The sequence below is a fragment of the Danio rerio genome, chromosome 4 (assembly GCF_049306965.1).
Source record: "Danio rerio strain Tuebingen ecotype United States chromosome 4, GRCz12tu, whole genome shotgun sequence".
NCBI classification, from domain to species: domain Eukaryota; kingdom Metazoa; phylum Chordata; class Actinopteri; order Cypriniformes; family Danionidae; genus Danio; species Danio rerio.
The window spans coordinates 13,159,509-13,180,977 of record NC_133179.1 but is presented as its reverse complement, the minus strand read 5'-3'; the positions used below and the strand labels follow the sequence as shown (position 1 = coordinate 13,180,977).

The following is a 21,469-nucleotide window of genomic DNA, read 5'->3' as shown; positions in this document are numbered from 1 at the left end:
ATCAACTGGCCATAGATATATACATTAGATGTCGCCTGGCCTATTGTTGTCTATTGGACGGAATGCATCAATAGCGCCGCCATCTTGCTACAGGGTAGCGCTCCTTTGAAATGAATGCGGGACCAAGGGACAGTGGAGGACTGTGGCCATCCAAAGCCAGAGATATACACATATACACATATATCTATGATCGGGAGTTTTCCAGGATGTTAGTATGTAATTTTATACGAAAATTATAATTTTACATCACTTTTCTACATTGATGGATCAGTGACCGCACGGGCATTCCTGACAAAAAGCTTGTGTTTGTGTGTACAGAAATGTACTATTCACCCTCCCTGTTAAATTTGATTTGAGCACACCTCTTCTCCTGCTTTCACTTCTCATACTGACGGAGGGAGCGATTCGTTTGTGAATGAATCCCCCGAACGCCTCTTTCACTAACGTTAGCCGACAATAATACAAGTTTCTGGCAGCGCAGCATCTCGTTGTCATATTTCTTTTGCATTGTTTGCTGATTTTATTCAACAAAACTAGCATAAGCCGAGTGTTTAGTGCGAGTTGGAGCTTCTTTGTCTTATGGTGAATGCAGTAAGTGACTGTTATCATCAATAACGTTACCTGATTCGCACAAAAGTTCAGAACATACAAAAACAGAAAAAAACTTAATATTACCTATGAAATGTTCTGCCTTTGTGCTTTGTTTTCTTTGTTTGCACGTTACTTCACCCGTAGACAGCGCTAAAGTCCCGCATCTTCACGTAATAACACTGTCTTGACTAGTGCGGTTGAATGACATTTGTCTTGGGAGCACTGTACCAATGTGGTGGCGCTATTGACGCATGCTCAGGGTCCCTATGCGATATCTAGTGTATATATCTATGTCAACTGGCAACATGCCACCTGTCAAGTCTTGCCAATTCAACTCTCATCTAACATTTCCATGGAACTTATATAAACTTTGCTTGCATAGGTTATGCAAATCAGTACTTTACAATTGTTAAGATTATTTAATGCTATTTTGACCAGTCAAAACGGTCTAAATTAGGTTTGCTTGTTCTTAATTGCAAATAAAAGAAGTCAAAATAAGCAAGCAACTTTGCCTCGCAGAAGAATGACTCCAGAGGCCCAGGAACAAAACCAAGACATCTTGTTGTAAAGTTTTGGAGCTGCTGATGCTGTTTTGGAGGCTGGGGGGTTGATCTCCGAGTCTGTCAGCCAGTTAGATGAGGCTCTGATTTTCATCTGCGTGTATATCTGGGAGCACTAATTGGCAAGATGAAGCGATGATTGATGTCACTGATGTTCTCCTGCGCTCTTGCTGCAATTTTCCCACCCACACGCGTCAGTCAGTGTAATGACATGGTGTTGCTACCGTAAAAGTTGCCCTTTTACATTGATCTGAGATCAGCACTGTGCCATTTCTTAAAATAATTAAACCTGTGATTCAAGGAGGGGGAGCTAAACCTTGATCAGTACAAGAGAGGCAATGGTACGATGGCCCAGCCTCCATCTGCTTTGACATTGTACAGTCTCTCTCTTTATTTGAAACATTGAAGGACATCACCCCTCTGTTCAGAGCCATTAGCCTCTAGCTCATTCTATTCCCCAATGCTAATTGACTCAAAAACACACAAGGTGAGGTCCTCGGGATGAACTAAAAGCGTGCGCAGACAGGCCTCACAATGGCCTCATTACAAAAATGAAATGGAATAGAGTGTGGTAAGTGTGCAGACACTTGTTGGCCACGGTGATGGAAGCATTTGCGCTTTGGCGAGCTTTTCAAAATATGCTTCGTTTAAAATTAATTTTCTGCACGTCAATAGGTGGCATTCTAAGCACCTACACCTCTGTTGTTTGAATGAGAAGCATTAACCTTCACCTTCAATGAGGGCTGTGAATTTGGCAGATTCCAAAACTCATCGGCTTAAAACATAAGAGACATAGTCAAAGCAATACACTTATTTCCATGCTATTGAGTGCTCTCAAGGTAAGGCTACACAAGTTAGACTGAAAGGAAAATCAGCTGAAGTGGCTTTTAGATGGCATTATTTGACTAATATTTTGGTCCCTGGTGGTGAATCTTTTTGATACAGCCTTGACTAACTTTGCAACCTTTTTTCTTGTGTGTAAGTTGGAGGTATGAAAAAAAGGGTTTAAAGACGATTTCCTCCACTTTGCTATGATCGATCCTTGGAGAAAAACTTTCCATCATGCCGAGGGGGGCCTGAGCTGGAGACGACAGCTAATTAAGATGGCTAATCGCCACATTTCACAGTGGCTAGAGCAACTGTCACTCTTTGCTGGCCGCTAGACAGCTGCTGCAAAAGCTTGTGACATCATAAAACTGCGCCAGATATTTACCCCAAGGTTCAGAGTCCAGTCTTGTGTGTGAATATGGCTTTGCTCTATTGTAAAAGCTTCATCTCTTTACACTTCAGAGTGGGAGTATTAAAGTAATGAGGGGTTATTTTGAGGAGGCCATTGACGTAATAGTTTTTTAGCAAGACCCTTCACCCTGATGGGTAGAAGTCTGCTCAAAGTGCACATTAAGGCCACAAAGCAGGCATGCATGAGCACACTTCTGTAAATTTTTTCTTAACGTATTCGTGTGTTTAGTTTCTACCCTTTTTTAAAACCAATAAATAACCCTGTAAGACTTGATTAGCTGGATCAGGTTTATTAAATTAGGAATGTTTAATGGTATCTAATCTCTGCAGTGCTGTGAGCCCCACGAGCTGAGTCTTGCACCCCTGACTTACAGTCTCATGCGCTTCATGCACACGGCAGACACTGTAAGGCCCAATCCCAATTCTAGCCCTTCCCCTTACCTCATTTTGCACGTTCAAGTAAAGCGTTAGGGGTGTCCCAATCCTCTTCAGCTTGAAGGCGTAGAGCTAAGGGAAAGTGCTAGATAGCCCTTGAAAAGGAGATTTTTCAGGCCCACGCTCAACTAAGGGGTACAAAAATTTCCTAGCATACACCATCTACAACGGTACACAGTACAGTTACAATCTTTTCGCCACAATATATCGTTTAGACAACATGATTTCGTTGCCTTCAGTGATTTCCTAAAGATAAAATAAAAAAAAAGAATAAATAAAAAATGCACCTGGAATAACTACAGCAGTCGCCATCCTCAATCTCATATGAAGCAAGAGATCACGATGACATATTATGACGTGTGCAGGTGTTGTAGTGCTGTACCGTATCTTAGGTACACTCTGAAAGGTACACTAGGTTCTTAGGTACACTCTTCACACTCTGTTTCAAGGGCCAAGGGGGAGGGGTATGGGTAAAAAAATAGAATTGGGATTGGACCTAAGTCTGCAAAATCACAAGTGCACATAAAATGTGTCATTAGGGATTGGGTCATTGGTCACACTTCTAAGTGCACTTCAGATGCACTTTTATCTCATTTGCAATGCAGCCTAAATTAATTGTACTTTCCTCCGACACTATACATATACTGTCCCATAATGTTTGGGTCCTCAACTCAGTCTCACAAGGTGGTCCATTTTACTTAAGCTTCAACCCCAATCAAACACATCTGAGCATGCTATATCTTCATGATTACTAGAAAGATACAGGTGAGTTGGTCAAAGTTAAAGCAAAACTGTATTAAAGTAGATCTTTGGGGTAAGGTTTGAGAACGCTTGCCATAATGCTGTGTGTAGTGAAAAATGAGATTCAAAGTGATAAACAAATAAAGGGGATATGTGAGCTTGTACATCAATGGCAAATTAAATTGTAAAATTTTTCAATAACCCTACTTGTTGGTGCACCTGAAATGGAAAACTCACACTGTTTGGGACAAATTGCAATTAAGGTTTAATTATCCCTTAAAAACCATATCAGAAGATAATATTGCATCTTCATATTTTAGGACAACAAAGCCAAAATTCATTTGGTTTAGACCAGGGTTGTCCAAACTCGGTCCTACAGGGTTTGCAGATTTTAGTTCTAATCCCAATTAAACACACCTGAATAAGATAATAAAGCTCTTTCTAGGTATACTAGAAACTTCAGAGTGGTCGATTGAAGGAAGTTGGAGCTAAACTACGTAGAACACTGACCCTCCAGGACTGAGTTTGGACACCCCTGGCTTAGACTCTGGAAGGCGTGTATAGGTCTGTTTTCATATATATATATATATATATATATATATATATATATATATATATATATATATATATATATATATTGACCACTGATTGACTTTAACCCCATTGAACATCTCTGGGATGTACTTAAGTAGACTTTAGAGTGGTTCTACTTAGAATATGATGTTGGAGGTGCTTCTATTATGTCTGCCAAAATGAATGCAACTCTTGATGGAAATATACTCTGTAGCATTGCATAAGGTTGTCGAAACAATGCTGTGACAAATGCACTTCGTAATCAAAGCTAAAAATCACCACTCTTTGACCCTGAGGCGAGCCACTCTGCAAAGTCTACTCCAGCACAAATGTTCACTGACTTTCTACAAACCATGCAGCCTATCGGGGCTCCCAAAGTTTGAATCACTCTTAGCTAGAAAAAGCTACATTCATAAATCAATCAGTTTGTCTGCATCACATGTAGTCCCCAGTACAGAAGGCAGCAAATATTATAAGCATCCGACTCGGATGACGCATCCCCCCCTTTTTAAATTTGGTTTCTCATGTCACAACCCCTGTGAGCTTGATGGGAATGTGTTCTGGCATAAAGCTGCAAATTAGGCGTGTAGTTCAAGCTTCTTTTGGTGGTTCAAAGCCAGCCAGGATTGCGGCTTTTTTCCCTGATTCATATGGTACACAGCGACGAAAACGGGGTTGATGTACAAGCAAACTGAGAACCTTTACATCTCACTCCTCTACGTCTCTCTCTAACTTGCACTACCCATCTTTCCTTTTTTTTTTCACATCTCTCCCGTGTTTTGTGGAGGAGCGTACGAGTCCCCTCCTTCATGTTTTAATTGGCTGCTCTCTTTGCATGTCAGGGGACCCGGTGGAATAGTTACTAATCCTCCAGCGACGATCAGACCGGATCCCTTTCTCGCGAGGGTGCGTTTCAAACTCACATCGTGCCCCATTGTAGTTCAGATTGCTCCGACGCCATCTTCACAGTAGCCCAATCTACAAACGCATCGATTTATCACGTTAAAACAACCGGAGTGAGCATATCCACAGCTTTGTCAGGAAGCGTAAAGGTTTTAATGGCAGATGAACAGAAAGAAACACCAGTAGTTTAGTGTAGTGAGACTCAGGTAGTTCAAGGCCCATTATTTTCCAATATGAGGCTGCCTGGCATTTTACGGAGACTCTTTTGCCATGATAGGAGAAGCAATATTGAAAATGGAAGTGGATGCTCAACTGAGCTGAGGCATTGGGTCCACCAAATTGAAGGCAGGAGACTGAGGCCTATGAGCCGGCGTCTCATCAAATAGCTCATGAGGCCTCACTTTTTTTTTTTTTTTTGGACTAAAGCGATTTGCGCATCCTCTTTGAGGAGATGAACACCACCCTGGCTAAGCCCTGACGAGTGCTTATGAGAGAAAACTGTTTGGGAGTGATTTCCCATCTGGATTCAGCTCGGATAAGCAGTTTTAAATTGCAGTAGGACTTATACCATTGACTACATTACTGAGTCCACCAGGCCACGATATTGCATCACTTGCTCATTGTCTGATCTCAGAATACAGCTAAGGTTAAAAAAAAAAATAAGGCTGGCAAGAAGCAGATGCAGCCATTTCAAAAGCGTACAAAGTATATTACAAACTTGCGGGTAAGGTTAGAGTAGATTGCGGAGGTTGTCTATATTTGGTAGATTGAAACGTTCAAAGAAAGAGGCATAATCATAAAAGATCTGATTGATCTTTTTACTTTGCGAATGTCATGTATTGAAGCCACTGCAGTGTTCTTTGGGTTTTTTGCTTCTTTCATATCCTAGCAAAGTGAGTGATATTCTCGGTCACGAGGGAGGCAGAAGGAGATGCTTATGTGCAGCTTGGGACTAAGTGTTCTTTCTGCCAATTTTTTTTTTTTTTTTTAAAGTTGATCTGTTGAGATTCTGAATGTGGTGCGGAAAAGAAAAGCTGCTGGAATGCAAAATATGCAACATGGGTTTTGGATACACTTCATAATGTCTCATTTTTTTGTAGATTGTAAATTTAAATAGAAGGATGTTATTTTTCTTTGAATTACAGTATGCTTGTTAATTAGCCAGCTCGTTGAATGGATATTTTTGATTGCTCTTTATTTTGATGCTCACTTATACATTACATTCTGTTCACTATTTGCAACCAAATGTCTACTGACCCTCATTAGAGGATTTTTAGAGTATTAATAGACTTTAGGGTTAGAGATTAGAATAACTGTAATTGTGGAGATGTATTCCCCTTTCGTCTTGTTGTAAATTGGAATCATGGAGGACCATGTTTATGCATGCCTGTTTAGGGTGAAATTTATACTGAATATGTTTCATTTTGAATAAATTTTAATTTTTTTTTTTTTTTTTTTGTCAAATACATGTTTATTTTACTGTTTATAAAAAGTAAAACATAATACAAAATGATGTAGCTGTTGTGGGGAAAAATAAAATAGGAAATTACTGAAAAAGTCAATCTGTTTTCTGCGTTTTTAAAGTTTATCGCATACCCTACTTGAATTGTTAGGTATTTAAATTATTCTAGATGTAAACACAACCAGTGTTTCCAGATTGGGAGGTTTCCCCAGCCCCCCAGCACCAGCCCCCCCCCCTACCCCCGGGTATTCACTTATTACCTGGTTTTGTTCACCTCCACAGAACCAAATGTTTTTGCATTTCTGCGGGTTTTGGATAGTTTTTGGGCTGGAATCAATCAGCTACGTCTGGCAACACTGAATACAACTCGAGAGGCTTTTTAATCTGTTTTTATCTAACATTTCATTTTTTTATCATTATTTCTTTGATTTTGTTGGCCTTAAGGGATCAGTACATTTGCAGATATGGTGATCGTCAGTAACTGAACCATATGTATTCATCCTCTGAAAGGTCAGTGTTGTTGCTGAAATTAGGTATTTGTGAAAAGTGAATAAACACAGTCCAACAATTACAAAAATTGGCACACCAATTTAATAAAAGACAAATTGAGGGGTGTTGGATTAGATTGTAAATGTTGTTAGTATACACCTTTTAAATGTGTCTATTTATTTTGATGGTTTGATGGTTTACTGTTTGCTTAAAATCTTTTGATACTGCTCCTTAAACAGACATTTAACTGACTATAAGAAACTTTGCAAGTACATGTCAACTTGCATTAACCCTAACCCCAACCTAACAGTCTACTTATAAACTAATGAGAATTAGTTGCTTAAATTCAACAAACAGACCATCTAAATAAAGTGTGACTGAAAAATTAATTCAAAGATTTGATATTTATTTATTTCTGGTGACATTTTATTTTAAGGAACAAAATACCATTAGTTTTATTGAGTAAATAAAATAACCCTGGTTCCGAGTGAGGATTTATTTTAATATATTTGATTTAAATGGACAACATATTCTGTATATCTAAAACTAAGAAAATATTCTACAGCGTTGTCTATTTTTTAACTACTTATACAGTAAATTTGAGCTTTTAATGCAGTGAAGTCTAAAAACATTGAAGATTTATCCTCCAACATTTCCTCCTATGGTGTGTGCACCTAACTGGAGTCAGAATCCGACACAAACTTATTCCACACTCGGAAGTCCAATGTATTAATGCTTCTGTGCAGTAAGACATATGATGGGTGTCTTTGAGTTCTTCAATCTCCATTTTGATGTGCAGGCCTGTCCCTCTGTAAAGGCATTGCTGCTGACTCAGTCCCATCCCATCTGAGATTGTTTTTCTTTCTCGCTTTTGCAACATTCTGTTCAAAAACTGATTGGCTCAGACCTGCACTTCTGAATACTGAAAACTGCTTCCGCGAGTTGACATCTGGGTGCACTACTGCTTAAAAGTTTGGCATTTGTTAAGTTTTTTTTTTTTAATGTTATTAAAGTAAGTCTATATCTGCTCAACAAAGCTGCATTTAGTTAATAATTTTTTTAAAAATCCAGTAAACTTATTAAATATTACTTAAATTTAAAATATCTATTTTTTTTATTCAATGGAGTTAAACAATTTTTATTTATTCTTGCGATTAAAGGTTGAATTTTCAGCATTGTTACTCCAGATTCTTCCTCATTATAATGTCATGATCTGCTTCTTGAGAAAAAAAAAATATTATTATTATCAGTGTTAAAAACTGTAAAGCTTCATATTTTTGTGAAAACTGTGAAACAGTATCATTCACAAATTCTATTAAAGCTATATTTACCTTGGCTTCTTTTTCTTTCACTTTATCAAGGACACATTAACTTGTTTAATTGTCAAAGACCCATAGAATGTAACAAAAATGTGATTTTATTTCAAATAAATGCTGTTATTTTGAACTGTCTTTTCATCAAACATGCCTCTATCAAAACTATGAAGCTAGATGATTGTTTTCAACATTGATATAAGTATAATCATTATTAATGGTTGAGTCCTTTAATAACAGAACAGCAAAAATCGATTTCAGAAAGATCATCTGACTTCAAAGACTGGATTAATGATGCTAAAAATTCAGTTTTGAATCACAGGAATAAATTACATTTTAAACTACCTTCAAGAAGCAACCAGTTATGCTTAATTGGTAGAAATTGTACCAAATTTACTGTATTTTTGATGAAATAAATGCAGGCTTCTTTTAAAAACATGCAAAATCCTCCACATCCTAAACTTTTAACCGCTAGTTTAAACCGAGCGCTTGTTTGTGGGTCTGAAATGAGTTTCTTCCTTCAGCTCCTCGTGTCCTTCAGTCAAATGCATTCTCCTCCAAACACGGCATAATCTCCCCCCGTTTGTGAGGGCGATGCTTAATTCCAAAAAGGGGTCGCCTCAAAATAATTGCTTCAAATAAATGAGCTCTTAAAGGTCCATTAGCCCAGCCTCTTCCTCAGCTAATAGCGTTCAGTGATATCAAAGATTGCTGGAAGGGGCCTTGCCACTGAACAGATGGGGCCATCCTCTCCTAGCTGTAAATGAGAAATCTGAATGGATCCCAGGCCTTCATCATTACCTGGGCCTCCTGATAAAAAAAAGGAATCTAAACCTCTGCGATTATGTCACGCTTCACAAAAAGTAAATGCCCTTCACATGCTTCAGTCAATCGTTTTAGTGCATTTAGGTGTAATTGCATGCACAAGTGGTTGGAAGGGAGGGACGCGAGCTGTTTCCGTGCGAGCACAGGTGCGACAAAAAACTTTAGCAATCATGGTTAAAGAGAGAGTTCATGCTGAAATTAATCAGACAAAAAAAGCTGTGACCTTCTGTCTGTCTGTCTGGAATTTGAAAGAATATACTGATTTTTTTTTCCTCACTAAGTAGCTGTTAAAGAAGTTAAAAAAGATGGCGCCAATACTTATGTTTAACCCTTTTGTGCTGTTGGACATGTTTTCATCCACTCTGTGGTGATTTTGCGTCTTAATTTGGCCATAAGTTTCTCAGTGTTTAAGCAAATGGAATGATTTTTGGTAAAAAATCTTATTTTGACACATTTTGCCATTATAATGACATTTTCTGATTGCAAATCCATGACACCATATAATCATGCATACTTAATTGTTGCTGGATTTCCCTGTTGGAAACAGGTAAAATTACAAATTTTTACTGTTGATCATTAGTTGCAATTCAAAAAAAGCTTCTTTCTGGATAAAATTATATATTTATCTGAATCATAGTTTGTTTGGCCATGTGTGAGTATGTGAGAATGTGAGCGAGAGAAATTAGTAGCTCAGCTTTCAGAGCATAGTAAGTGTATTTATGCGTGTACACTATAATCCACTGTTTTACTCCACAGAACTCCATATAAAAGCCAGAAATAGTGGCCTATCTAAAGGGTTATTCGTGCCAACTGATAATCAACAGTAAAAATGAAAAGTTTTACCTCTTCCCAACAGGGAAAAACACCAACAATCATGAATGCATAATTATATGCTGTCTTGGCTATGCAATCAAAAAAATGTGGTCATGATAGAAGTCAATTGGGCAAAAACAGCCACCAACATAACGAAAGGATAGTCAATTTGAACAGTACACAAGGGTTAATGAAATTTGTGGGTTTTTTTGTGTGTGTGTAATTGTCTTCATGTTTAGGTAGCCTATTATATTTATTGTTGGGAAAAATGGCTTTTCTTGCACCAAAACCTTTAAATATAGAGATTTAGTTTTTTTATTTATTTTTTTGCAATAGAATGTTTACTGTTTAGTTTACATTTTTACTATGATTTACAACAGACAGTCTAAAATGCCATTTTATTAATATTATGATTAATTAATGCTAAAAATTGCTATTTTTCATTACTTAAAGTTTGCCTCTTACCTAAAGCAGTGCAATGTAATACCTATTAGTCAGAATAAATTTTTTGAACAAAGATTTAAATAATAAAATATAATATAAACATTTATGTTATTCTTTAATTTCCAGTATGATCATTTTAAGTGTAGACATTAGGTTTCTAATCACTTCAAATATAATCAAATGTAGTTTTATCCTTCATTCCTCTATACCAGAGATACCAAAGTTGGCCCATGGAAACCTTTGATTTGGCCCACCATCCTATCTGAGAAGCGATAGGATGGTTTAGAGATTGTCAATTCAAATTTAATGTAACCTTTTATTTGTTTGTTTTCTTATTAAGCTACAAAAACGCTAACTGAAATTAATTGTTTCAATTTTAATGGTGTCAGTTGATCATATTTAGTTTAAAATGTACACACCGTCACCCGACAGATAGAGGACTTTGGTGAGCAAATCAAGGCAAAGGAAGATTCTGCTTGACTAGTGTATTTAGCATTGAACTCCACTTTGTTATAAAGGATATTGTTTATGTTTTTATTGCAATAGTAGTAATTAAAAAATTTATTCTGCATTAGGTAACACGATTCAAAGTGATGTTTTCCATTTATTTTGAAATATTAAGAAATAAATTAGGAAATTACTCATGGCAACTTTAAAGTAAAGTAGTTTGGAATATTTATCTTCAGAGTTATCGATAGCTATGTTTCCAAACACCCAATTTTATGCGCATTTTGGATATGCGCATAAAAAATCATTGAGGTGAAAGTCATTTTAAAAATGAAGAAAAGACTCACGCAGCTTCTCCTACCGCAGCAAATTCCGTCATCACTGTTGATATTTGGCGCCAGTTAATCAGTGATGATTTTGTTCCTTTTGACTCGTTGGATGTAAACAATGCTTTATTCGCACGTCTTTTATGCGATATTCCAGTTTTGCGCACAAAGTTAATTTGCATTTTTGGAAGGAAACATAGCCAATGATATTTGTTTTTTGGCCTTTCATACGAATGTTTGGACACCCCTGCTCTATTTTTACATATATACATAAAAATAGAACTGTAATGATGTTGAAAGCCATTGTATTGTCTTCAGCGTGTAAGCAAGACCTGTGACTAATGAATGAAGTTTCAGTCACACACCTGGATGTACCTGGATGGGAGACCACATGGGAAAGCTAGGTTGCTGCCAGAAGTAATGTTAGTTAGACCAGTAGGGAGTGCTCAACCTGATGTCTGTGTATTGATGGGGGCTCTATACTGCTCAGTGAGCACTGTCTTTCCGGCGAGACGTTAAACCTAGGTCCTAACTCTCTGTGGTCATTAAAAATTCCAGGATGTCCTTCAAAAAGGACAAAATTCGAAACGATTTGCTCACTAGCCTCTACCATTATGGCCTAATAACCATCCCCATATCATAATTGGCTTCAACACTTTGTCTCTCCACCAATCAGCTGGTGTCGTGTGCGGTCTGGCGCAATATGGCTGCCATCACGTCATCCAGGTGGATGCTGCACACTGGTGGTGGATGAGATTTCCCCCCCAAAAATGTGTAAAGCGCTTTGAGTGTCCAGAAAAGAGCTATATATATGTAAGGAGTTATTATTATTAATTGATTAGACCTTTGTGTCTTTTTTGACACCACTGTTCACCTATAAAGTCTTCCCAATTTCTGTTGTCATGCTTTTACTAAGAAAGTAAGTAAATAACAACGAAGATAACTTTACCTATATCTTGCCGTATAGATACAAAATCAAACAGAACACAATGCAAAACTTTGGAAATAAAATCCATTTCGTCTTCCTGAGAGGATGTAATTTATTTCACCTCTGACAGATTTGGATCACTTTAGAACAGAAGTAGGTGTGGGGGGAAAGAGCCACCTTTCTGAAGGAATGCATTTTTCATTTGCCACGTTTCTAAATGCAACAGCGTCATTAGCATGTTCAAGCAGTTGTCAGACTGGTACAACATCACTCAGCCTCTCGAGTGACCAATAAATTCCTCTGGGCTTCTTCTTCCTAATCAGAATTTAATCTGTTCGCTGCCTCCTCGCCCCCCTTAGGTGAGTTATGTTTGTTTGGGACACGGTGTATTGGTCTCTTGGGGTCAACACCCACTTTTCCTTCCCTGTAACCAATCTGGTACTGATCTAAATATCCTGAGGCCCTCTGTCATCTTCAGCTCGGTCCTCCTGTAGTAATAGCACATTAATTTGGGCCCAAAATATTTCACAGCGCGTCCTCTGAGCTGCAGTTTGGTTGAGATGCATTGGAACGAGTGATGCGACGTGCACGAGAGAGAGACGTATATAAAATTTGCTTTTAATGAGAAAAACAAATAGCATTTCAAGAGAGCATCACAAGAGAGCAGAGGTGGGATGACAGCTGCATGTGTGTGGTGATGGGAGGGGTAATGATTTTTGAGAATTTCCCAGGGTGTAGTTAGAGAGGCAACAGAAGGCGGCTCTGGCAGAGTTCTCTCCTTCGATTATGTATACTCTTTTATTCAATCATTGCATCTCTCTGCGCCTGACATTTGGTCAATAGTGCAATCTTGCGGTGATCAGAAAGCAGGCAGACGAGCCACACACAGAATCCCATTAGTTTGGCTTTCGGTGGATGCACTTGAACGGGATCACTGGACAGTGATTCTGACCTCGCGCTTGTTGAAGAGGGAACGTCATATCAAGCTGATTGTTTAATTTGTCCTTCTGTCTCTCCATCCCTTCGTTCATTCATCATTCCGCCTCTATGTATCCATCCAATCGTGATCATCCTTCATCTATCTATCTATCTATCTATCTATCTATCTATCTATCTATCTATCTATCTATCTATCTATCTATCTGTCTGTCTGTCTGTCTGTCTGTCTGTCTGTCTGTCTGTCTGTCTGTCTGTCTGTCTGTCTGTCTGTCTGTCTGTCTGTCTGTCTGTCTGTCTATCTATCTATCTATCTATCTATCTATCTATCTATCTATCTATCTGTCTGTCTGTCTGTCTGTCTGTCTGTTTTTATCCATCTGTACATTTATTCATATTTTTTACTCTATTTACTATTCTAGCCATCCATCCATCCATCCATCAATGGTTTTTTCCATCTGTCTGTCCATTCATCCATTTTTCTCACTCTATTTACTGTTCAGTCCATCCATTGCCATCATTCCATCCATCCATTCATCCATCCATCCATCCATCAATGCTTATATCCATCTGTCTTTACATTCATCTATCTTTTCTCACTCTATTTACTGTTCATCCATCCGTCCATCCATCCATCCATCCATCCATCCATCCATCCATCCATCCATCCATCCTTCCATCCATCCATCCATCCATCCATCCATCCATCCATCCATCCATCCATCCATTCATCAATCCATTCATCAATCAATCCATTAATGATTTTATCCATCTTTCTGTTTGTTCATCCATCTTTTCTTACTTTATTTACTGTTCTATCCACCCATCTATCTTTCCATGCTTTTATCTATCTGTATGTCCATTTATCAATCTTTTCTTAGTCTATATACTGTCCCATCCATCCATCCATCCATCCATGGTTTTATCCATCTGTCCATCCACCCATGCGTTTTTTTCAGTCTATTTACTGTTTTGTCCATCCATTGTCATCATTTCATCCATTCATTTATCTATCTATCCATCCATCCATGGTTATATCCATCTGTCTGTCCATCTATCCATTATCTTACTCTATTTATTGTTCAGACCATCCGTTGTCATCCACCTGATCCATCCATCCATCTGTCCATCCATCCATTTTTTCACTCTATTTACCATTTATTCCACCCATCATTTCATCCATCCATCCACCGATGTTTTATCCATCTGTTTGTCCATTCATTCATTTTTCTCACTCTATTTACAGTTCAGTCAATCCATTATCATCATTCCATCCATCCATCCATCGATGCATGGTTTTATCTATTTGTCTGTCCATCCATCCATTTTTTCTCACTCTATTTACTGTTCAGTCCATCAATTGTCATCACCCGATCCATCATCAATGCTTTTATCCATCTGTCTGTCTATCTATCCATTTTTTCTCACTCTACTTACAGTTTAGTCCATCCATTGTCATCAATCAATCCATCCATACATCCATCTATCCATCCTTTATCACTCAGTCAATTTCATTAGTTTGATCTCTCTGCAATTGTTTATTTTATCGGTCTCTGTCAATTTTTTATTTTCATCTACCTACCTAAATACCTACCTAACTACCTATCTATCAATCAATCTTTTGTTCATCTACTAATAAATCCATCCGCCCATCTGTCTATCCATCTATCTAAAATACTTTGTAAGCAAACAGAAAAAAAAAATCAGATTACGTGATCTTGAAACTGGAAATTGCATACAAAGAGCAAGTAGATGTGCACAAAAGACTTCACAGGACAAAAAGCTTAACAACAAACCTTTACAAAAGCCTAAAATGAGAGACACAATTATGTCGCTAAATAAGCTCCTATGGCATTTAACAGAGAGATAAAGTGCTGTCATAAAAAAGCAGCCCATGGTGAAGGGGTTTTATTAAGATTCCATACATCCTTTCCTATTCATGCACTATGACAGCCTTGATTCAAATGAGGCCACCTTGAAACATCTCACGCACAAAGCAGCGAAAATAGAGGTGAAAGTAGTTTTCAGTTACGACATATGTCGGCAGGATGGAGGTCATGTTTTAACCGTCATTTATTGAGCCCCTTGTGTAGCAGCTTACAAAACCATTCCTCAATGCATCTGCGAGAGGTTTTGTTGTATTGCTATTAGCGGCTCCCATGCAGTGCCTTTGACCTGCCGAATAGAATTCAGATATGTACGCTACAGGTTTGATGACAGTGGAGGTCTGCAGTGGAGTTAGTGATTATTTTTGACATTTTTAATAATTAACCGCTGTCGGTCCCTCTTATTCTCTCTATTCTGCATCGCTCCGGCCAGAGCTCAGGAGACGTCCAATAAGTCTCAACAGATTGCCACTGTGTGAATATTTAAAGAAAACAACATGAATAAATTAACGCCCCATGGCTACTGTAAATGCCTTGCAAACATGGACAACAGAAAAAGTACTGTGATGTAAGAATGCATGTCTTAGGCACGAAATGCTGAAATCAGATCACTGTAGCATTAGATTTAGATCATGTTGTTTTTGCCCTTGGATACTGTAAAACATTCATTTAAATGATATATTTATTGCATCTGCACTTTCTTTATTTTTTTCTGCACCTTTTTTAATGAAAATAAGTGACCATATGGTGAAATCAATCATTTAAGAGAAGAAAACAAATCATTTGGGACAATATTTTGTGTGTTTTATTGTTAAACTTTAACTACTGAATCAATGACAGTCTTAAAGGGATAGCTCATACAAAACTAAACGCATTGCCACCATTTAGTCATCCTCATGTCATTCAAAGCTTGTATTACTCTTCTGTTCTTATAAATATTTGGTGTGAGATGTATCTATGAAATTAACTTGCAATTTTTGTGTTCAAGTCATATCAAAGAAAAAAGTAAACACATAGTACAAAAATTATTGTAAAATGTACTCCGAACATTTTTTTTTATGTTTATGTTTATTAAAGGGGAGACTTTAAGCCCTGTGTGCAGCAATGAAATTAAATTGAATACTTTCAATTCGAAAGCAAACCACCAGTAGGTGGCAGAAAGTGACTGAGTCACTAAAGCCTGGTTTATACTTCTGCATCGAGTGATTGGCGTGACCTACGGCTCATGCCTTGTCATGCAATTACACTTCTGTGTGCTGTTTTTGTTGCTCTGCAATAACACTTCCAAACGCTAGCTGGCAGTGAGGATTTAATGTTCATCTGTGTCAAATTTCTTCACTGGTCTTTGGTTTTTTTCTGAATGCTACTTCAATGAAGTTGCTTAAACTCAGGGACGTGCAAAAATTGTAATCATAAGGTAAACAAAAAACAAAAGTTTTCATCAATACCTCCTTTACGGGACTCAACACATGTAAACCCTCGCTCCATCGGGTTCGCGTGGCTCTCGGCCCCGCCCACACTCTGCAGCGCTACCAAGCCAACCAATCACAGAGCTTGTGCTACGTGTTGTTGCACGTGTACTTATATTTTTTGAGAGGTGCGCATCAGCGACAGCCAGGGCGAGGGCTGTGCTACCACGTGTAGGCTGCACTGGAGCATGCGCTTGGCGCAGAAGTATAAATTAGCCTTAAGGCAGTGTCCACAACTTTTTATTACTGCAAACTGGTCAACACTTGACAATTTTACCATGGTCCAGGAGAGGTGTGGGGTGTTAGAAGGATGTGTAGGTGACCGTCAACCATTTTCTCAGAGAAGGACAAGCTAACAAAACCTTGTCACTCTGATACATGTTTTATTTATAAAGAAAATCAAAAAGCACTGCAGTGTTTGGCTGTTCTGTGTTTGTCTGAGATAATTAGTCTGCCTAAATGTGTATATACCATACAAAGTATGAAGCTGATGAACTAGTTCTTGTCACATGACTCGCAATGCGCTCATGGCATTCATTCTACTGTGACATCTGAAAGACGCAAGTGCGTCACCTCCATTGGAAATAACGGACTTTTGCGAAATCTAGAAAAGATGCAATAAATGAACGACCCCTAAAAGGCCACCATCATTTGCGATCCCCAGCAGTTGATCTGTTTGCACAGACATGGTGAATTCAGCTGATTTATTGACAAATGGGTAGCAGATCTATACCTTGGCAGTTTGTGAGTCCGTCACTGGGCCTTTTCTTCTTCTTCGCAAAGAAACATTCCAAAGACGTCTGTTTCTTGCTCAATTTGAGATTAAATTGTGGTTGCTAAAGTGATGTAAGCGAGAGAATACAGTCATTTTTCGTTTTTTTTAAATAAAAGATTGTTTAGACTCAGATAATAAATAAAATGGAAATAATGAATGATTTCTTGTGTGGCCCAGTACCAATTGATCTATGGACTGGTACCGCTCCATGGCCTGGTAGTTGAGGACCACTGCACTAAGGCATTAATTCAACTGATTTGTTCAGACGTCTGATTCATTATAAAATCAATGACAAATCTGATTATGTGGAGATATTTGGTGAAAACTGAGATTTTCAGTCATCCCACATTGCTTAGCTAGGCAATATCATTTATATTATGTATTTTAGCAGATCATTTGCATATATTAAAAACACTATTGGGTTTTAAATATGAGTTATTGCCATTACATAAACTATTTACCTTTTATGGGAACATTACTTGTTTATGAGTTCCTGACAACTAGTAATAAGTGCCACTGACTGAATTGTATTTTCAGTCGATTCTTTTAAAAATGTTAAAATACTGTCAAACAAGTAATTTTTAGGTTTTTGGTGCATCTGTGGCATGTAAACGTACACTAATTTTGAATAAAACCAACTGAAAATCCTAACGAGAAACTGTGTAGCTTTAGAAGGCTGGTAATTACTTGCCCACTATTATGGTCTCTTGTCATTTACTGTCTTTTTTTGTCATTTACTTTCATTGTATGGACAACAGCAGACATAAACACAGACGATAATACAGATCAGGTGTAGCATTTGGGTGAGTAAATTACATCTGAATTAAAAAAAAAAAAAGTATAATCTATCCAAGTAACATTTACACCTTTATAATCTGCTATGTTTGACTTTTAAATGAATGATATTGCTTTTAGAAACCGAGAACAAATTTCAGCAGTGCACGAGTTATGGCCGTGCACCTTGACTCTGAATTAACTGGCATTCACTGGGTATACAGAACATACATGCTCAATACCTTAACATCAAGTTTTCATTCAGGAGGTTTAACCTTTACATTTTAAGCTTGCTGTGTGATTCACGGACACAGACACACATGAGTTATCGCGTCCACTCAGATTTGTTTCTACCACTGGAAACATCCTGTAACACCGAAGGCGAGTTAAGGGTCAAAAGTTGTCAGACTAGAAAATCCTTGGAGTACGCCTACCAATGCTGCGTTTTCCAACAGTTTGTGCTTCATCTACCGATAATTCGCTGCTCACAGATAGGGATAAAAGTGTTAATCTACTGTATAATCATAATCCCTCTAGGAGGCCTGCAGGGAAATATAAGCCCTAGTTACAATAAGAGAACCGCTGACACCCCGATTCTTTTATCATCTCATTTCAAAGTTGTGGAAACTTAACTTTACGTCAAACAAAGAGCGAGCATGAGTCAGATTCCGGCTTCATTATAGCAGCGCACAGCTACCTACGAAAACAGACCTATCTTTGATGGTTCACCGAGGCCCTTGTGCATTATCATTCATATTAAACTATAACCCAGTGGCACTTATTTTCCTCTGCTGGTCAATCAATAATGCATCCAATTCGAGATGGATGGATATGCTTCATCCTGCACCTAATATTGCGGGCAATCTTACAGCGCAGTCGTTGGTGGAGATAGAATTACCGGCCGCTAATCAGATGCTAAAGAGCGAGCGGTGCATGAAAGATGGCTTAATATTACAGGGGACATTAATGGAAGAGGAAAGGTAAGCAAATATCTGGGCCAGATACCTGCTATCAAGCAGTTAAACAATTTCCCAACAGCCCGCATGTCAATAATGCGACTGCCCTCAGCAGTTAGGAAAGTTCTGCTTTATTGCCGATTTACATAGAAATTGCCTTATTTTAGACTCGATAGGCTTTTTTTTTTTTAATGCGCTAGCTATCTGCTACTCTGTCTTATCTATGAGATGGCGAGGTTCTGATTAGAATTATACACAATCAGGAGTGTGAAGCGTACTGAAGTTGTCATGGACTCTGTGTGTATTATTTACCTAATTAAAATGCTGCAGGAAAGGGCACAAATAGGATGAAGAAAGTCTGACCACTTTGCTATAGAAATGATTATTGATAGGAACGTGATTGTTTTCTTTTTTTTTTTTCTTTTTTTGCTCCCTCAGTGTTAAAGTGTTTGCACACAGTCCATAAGAGTAATTATTATTTCAGGAGAACAAATATCACCCCTTGGGCTCCAATTATTTTCATGCATTGTCTCCCTTAGCTTCTGACTAGGTCTGGTTGTTTTGCCTTTGTTCTTTCTTTATTTTTTATCCATCTTTTGTATTTTTTGTTCGTCTTTTTCTTGGAGGGTTTGCGCTGTACAACCTTAACCCTCGGTGTTGTTGGGTTTTGCGAGCGTTATCGTTTTTTGTAGCACGCTGTGAATTCCTATCCACTTATTAATGTTTGATAAGCTGTCTAATCTCATAAAAGAGTGACAAATACCCGAACATATTGAATCACCATGGGCTGCAAATGGATCCCAAATGCACATGATGCTGAACATCTGAGCAGCGTGTTAAACAGGCAGAGTAGTTCATAGTTTTACACTAGATGTGATTTAGTAAATGCTTTAATCGACTCATTTTGATGGATTTTATATTTATGCTGTATCTACACTCCAAAAGTAGATTTTCTTACTTAGATTTGTTTTGTTTCTAGTCCAAATATCTAAAAATTCTTAAACCAATAAGAATTTTTGGCAACACTTTATTTTGATGGTCCTTGTTGCACATTTTGTTGACTAAAAGTTGCATTGCAACTACATGCCAATTACTTCTCATTTGATTATTAGTAGACTGTCTGCTTAATATCTGTTGATACTGCTCCTTGAACATTTAACTGACTATAAGAAACTTTGCAAGTGCATGCCAACTTACACTAACCCTAATCCTAACTCCAACCTAGCAGTCTACGTATAATCTATTGGGAATTAGTTGGCATGTAATTTTACACAAGCAAAACATATTGTATTGTTTTAAGAAGTAATATGCCAAATTGAAGTGAGTTTTTTCTAAAAACAAGCAAAATAATCTGCCAATAGTGTAAGAAAATAAATCTTGTGTTAAAAGGAAAAACAAGATTATTTTTCTTACCCCGTTGGCCGATTATTTTGCTTGTTTTAAGGAAAAACTGATTAAATATTGGCATTTTATTTCTGAAAACAAGACGTTATGTTTAGCTTGCCTAGAAAATGCGGTAAGACTTTATATTGGTGGTCACTATTGCTCATTTTGTTGACTAAAAGTTGCATTGCAACTACTGTACATGACAATTAATTCTCATTTGAGTACTAGTAGACTGTCTGCTTAATATCTGTTGATAATGCGCCTTCAACAGACATTTAACTGACTATAAGAAACTTTTAAAGTATGTCAACTTACCCTAACCCCAACCTAACAGTCTACTCATAATCTAATGAGAATTAATTGGCATCCAATGTAACTTAAATTCAACAAAATGTGTTAAAGAGACCATCAGAATAAAGTGATACTGAAAAGGCTACTTGATATAAGAACTTTTAAATATTTGGACTAGAACCAAGACAAAAAATCTAAGTAAGAAAAGCTTTTTTTGCAGTGTAAGAAACCGGGAATTAATACATGTGTTAAAGGATGCATCAAATTAATCAAAACGACAACGAAGACTATATTTACTGCACGTTTAAGATGTTTGTTATTTTACAGTATTTTTTAAAGTAGAATTTTAAGTCTAGGGCATTGTTTGGAAACATGTTTGGATGTTATTTTAATTCAAATGTTCGTTCGCTCACTTGTGATTGATTGATTGATTGATTGATTGATTGATTGATTGATTGATTGATTGATTGATTGATTGATTGATTGATTGATTGATTGATTGATTGATTGATTGATTGATTGATTGATTGATTGATTGATCGTGTTAACTTTAAGAAAAGGTCAAAGTCATTGGTTTTAAGATCTCATAGAAAGCATAATTTTATGTTGGATGTTACAAAAGTGTTCCAGTTTATGCTGTTTATATTTATCAAGAACCTTGAAAACATCAAATAAAAGTAGCACATCTAATATAGTACATTATTCATTAAATAACTGCAACCTTGGCGAAAACCTTAACAAGACTATACTTTGTGTGAGCTTTAAGAAAAATCTCAAGGTCGTTGCCGATAAGACCTCCTAGAAAGCCAACTTTACAAGAAGTGTCAGTCTTCCATCTTAATTTCCCCATCACGTAGTCACTCGCGGACCGACCTGTGGCAGATCCGTCGTCGTACAGGCATTCGCT

General features: G+C 37.5%; 1 long non-coding RNA gene across 1 annotated transcript in view; it reads left to right on the top strand.

Moving 5' to 3' along the window:
• LOC141381601 (uncharacterized) overlaps positions 1 to 21,469 on the top strand; it is a 103,923-nt gene that overhangs the window by 48,594 nt on the left and 33,860 nt on the right. The window lies entirely within an intron of this gene.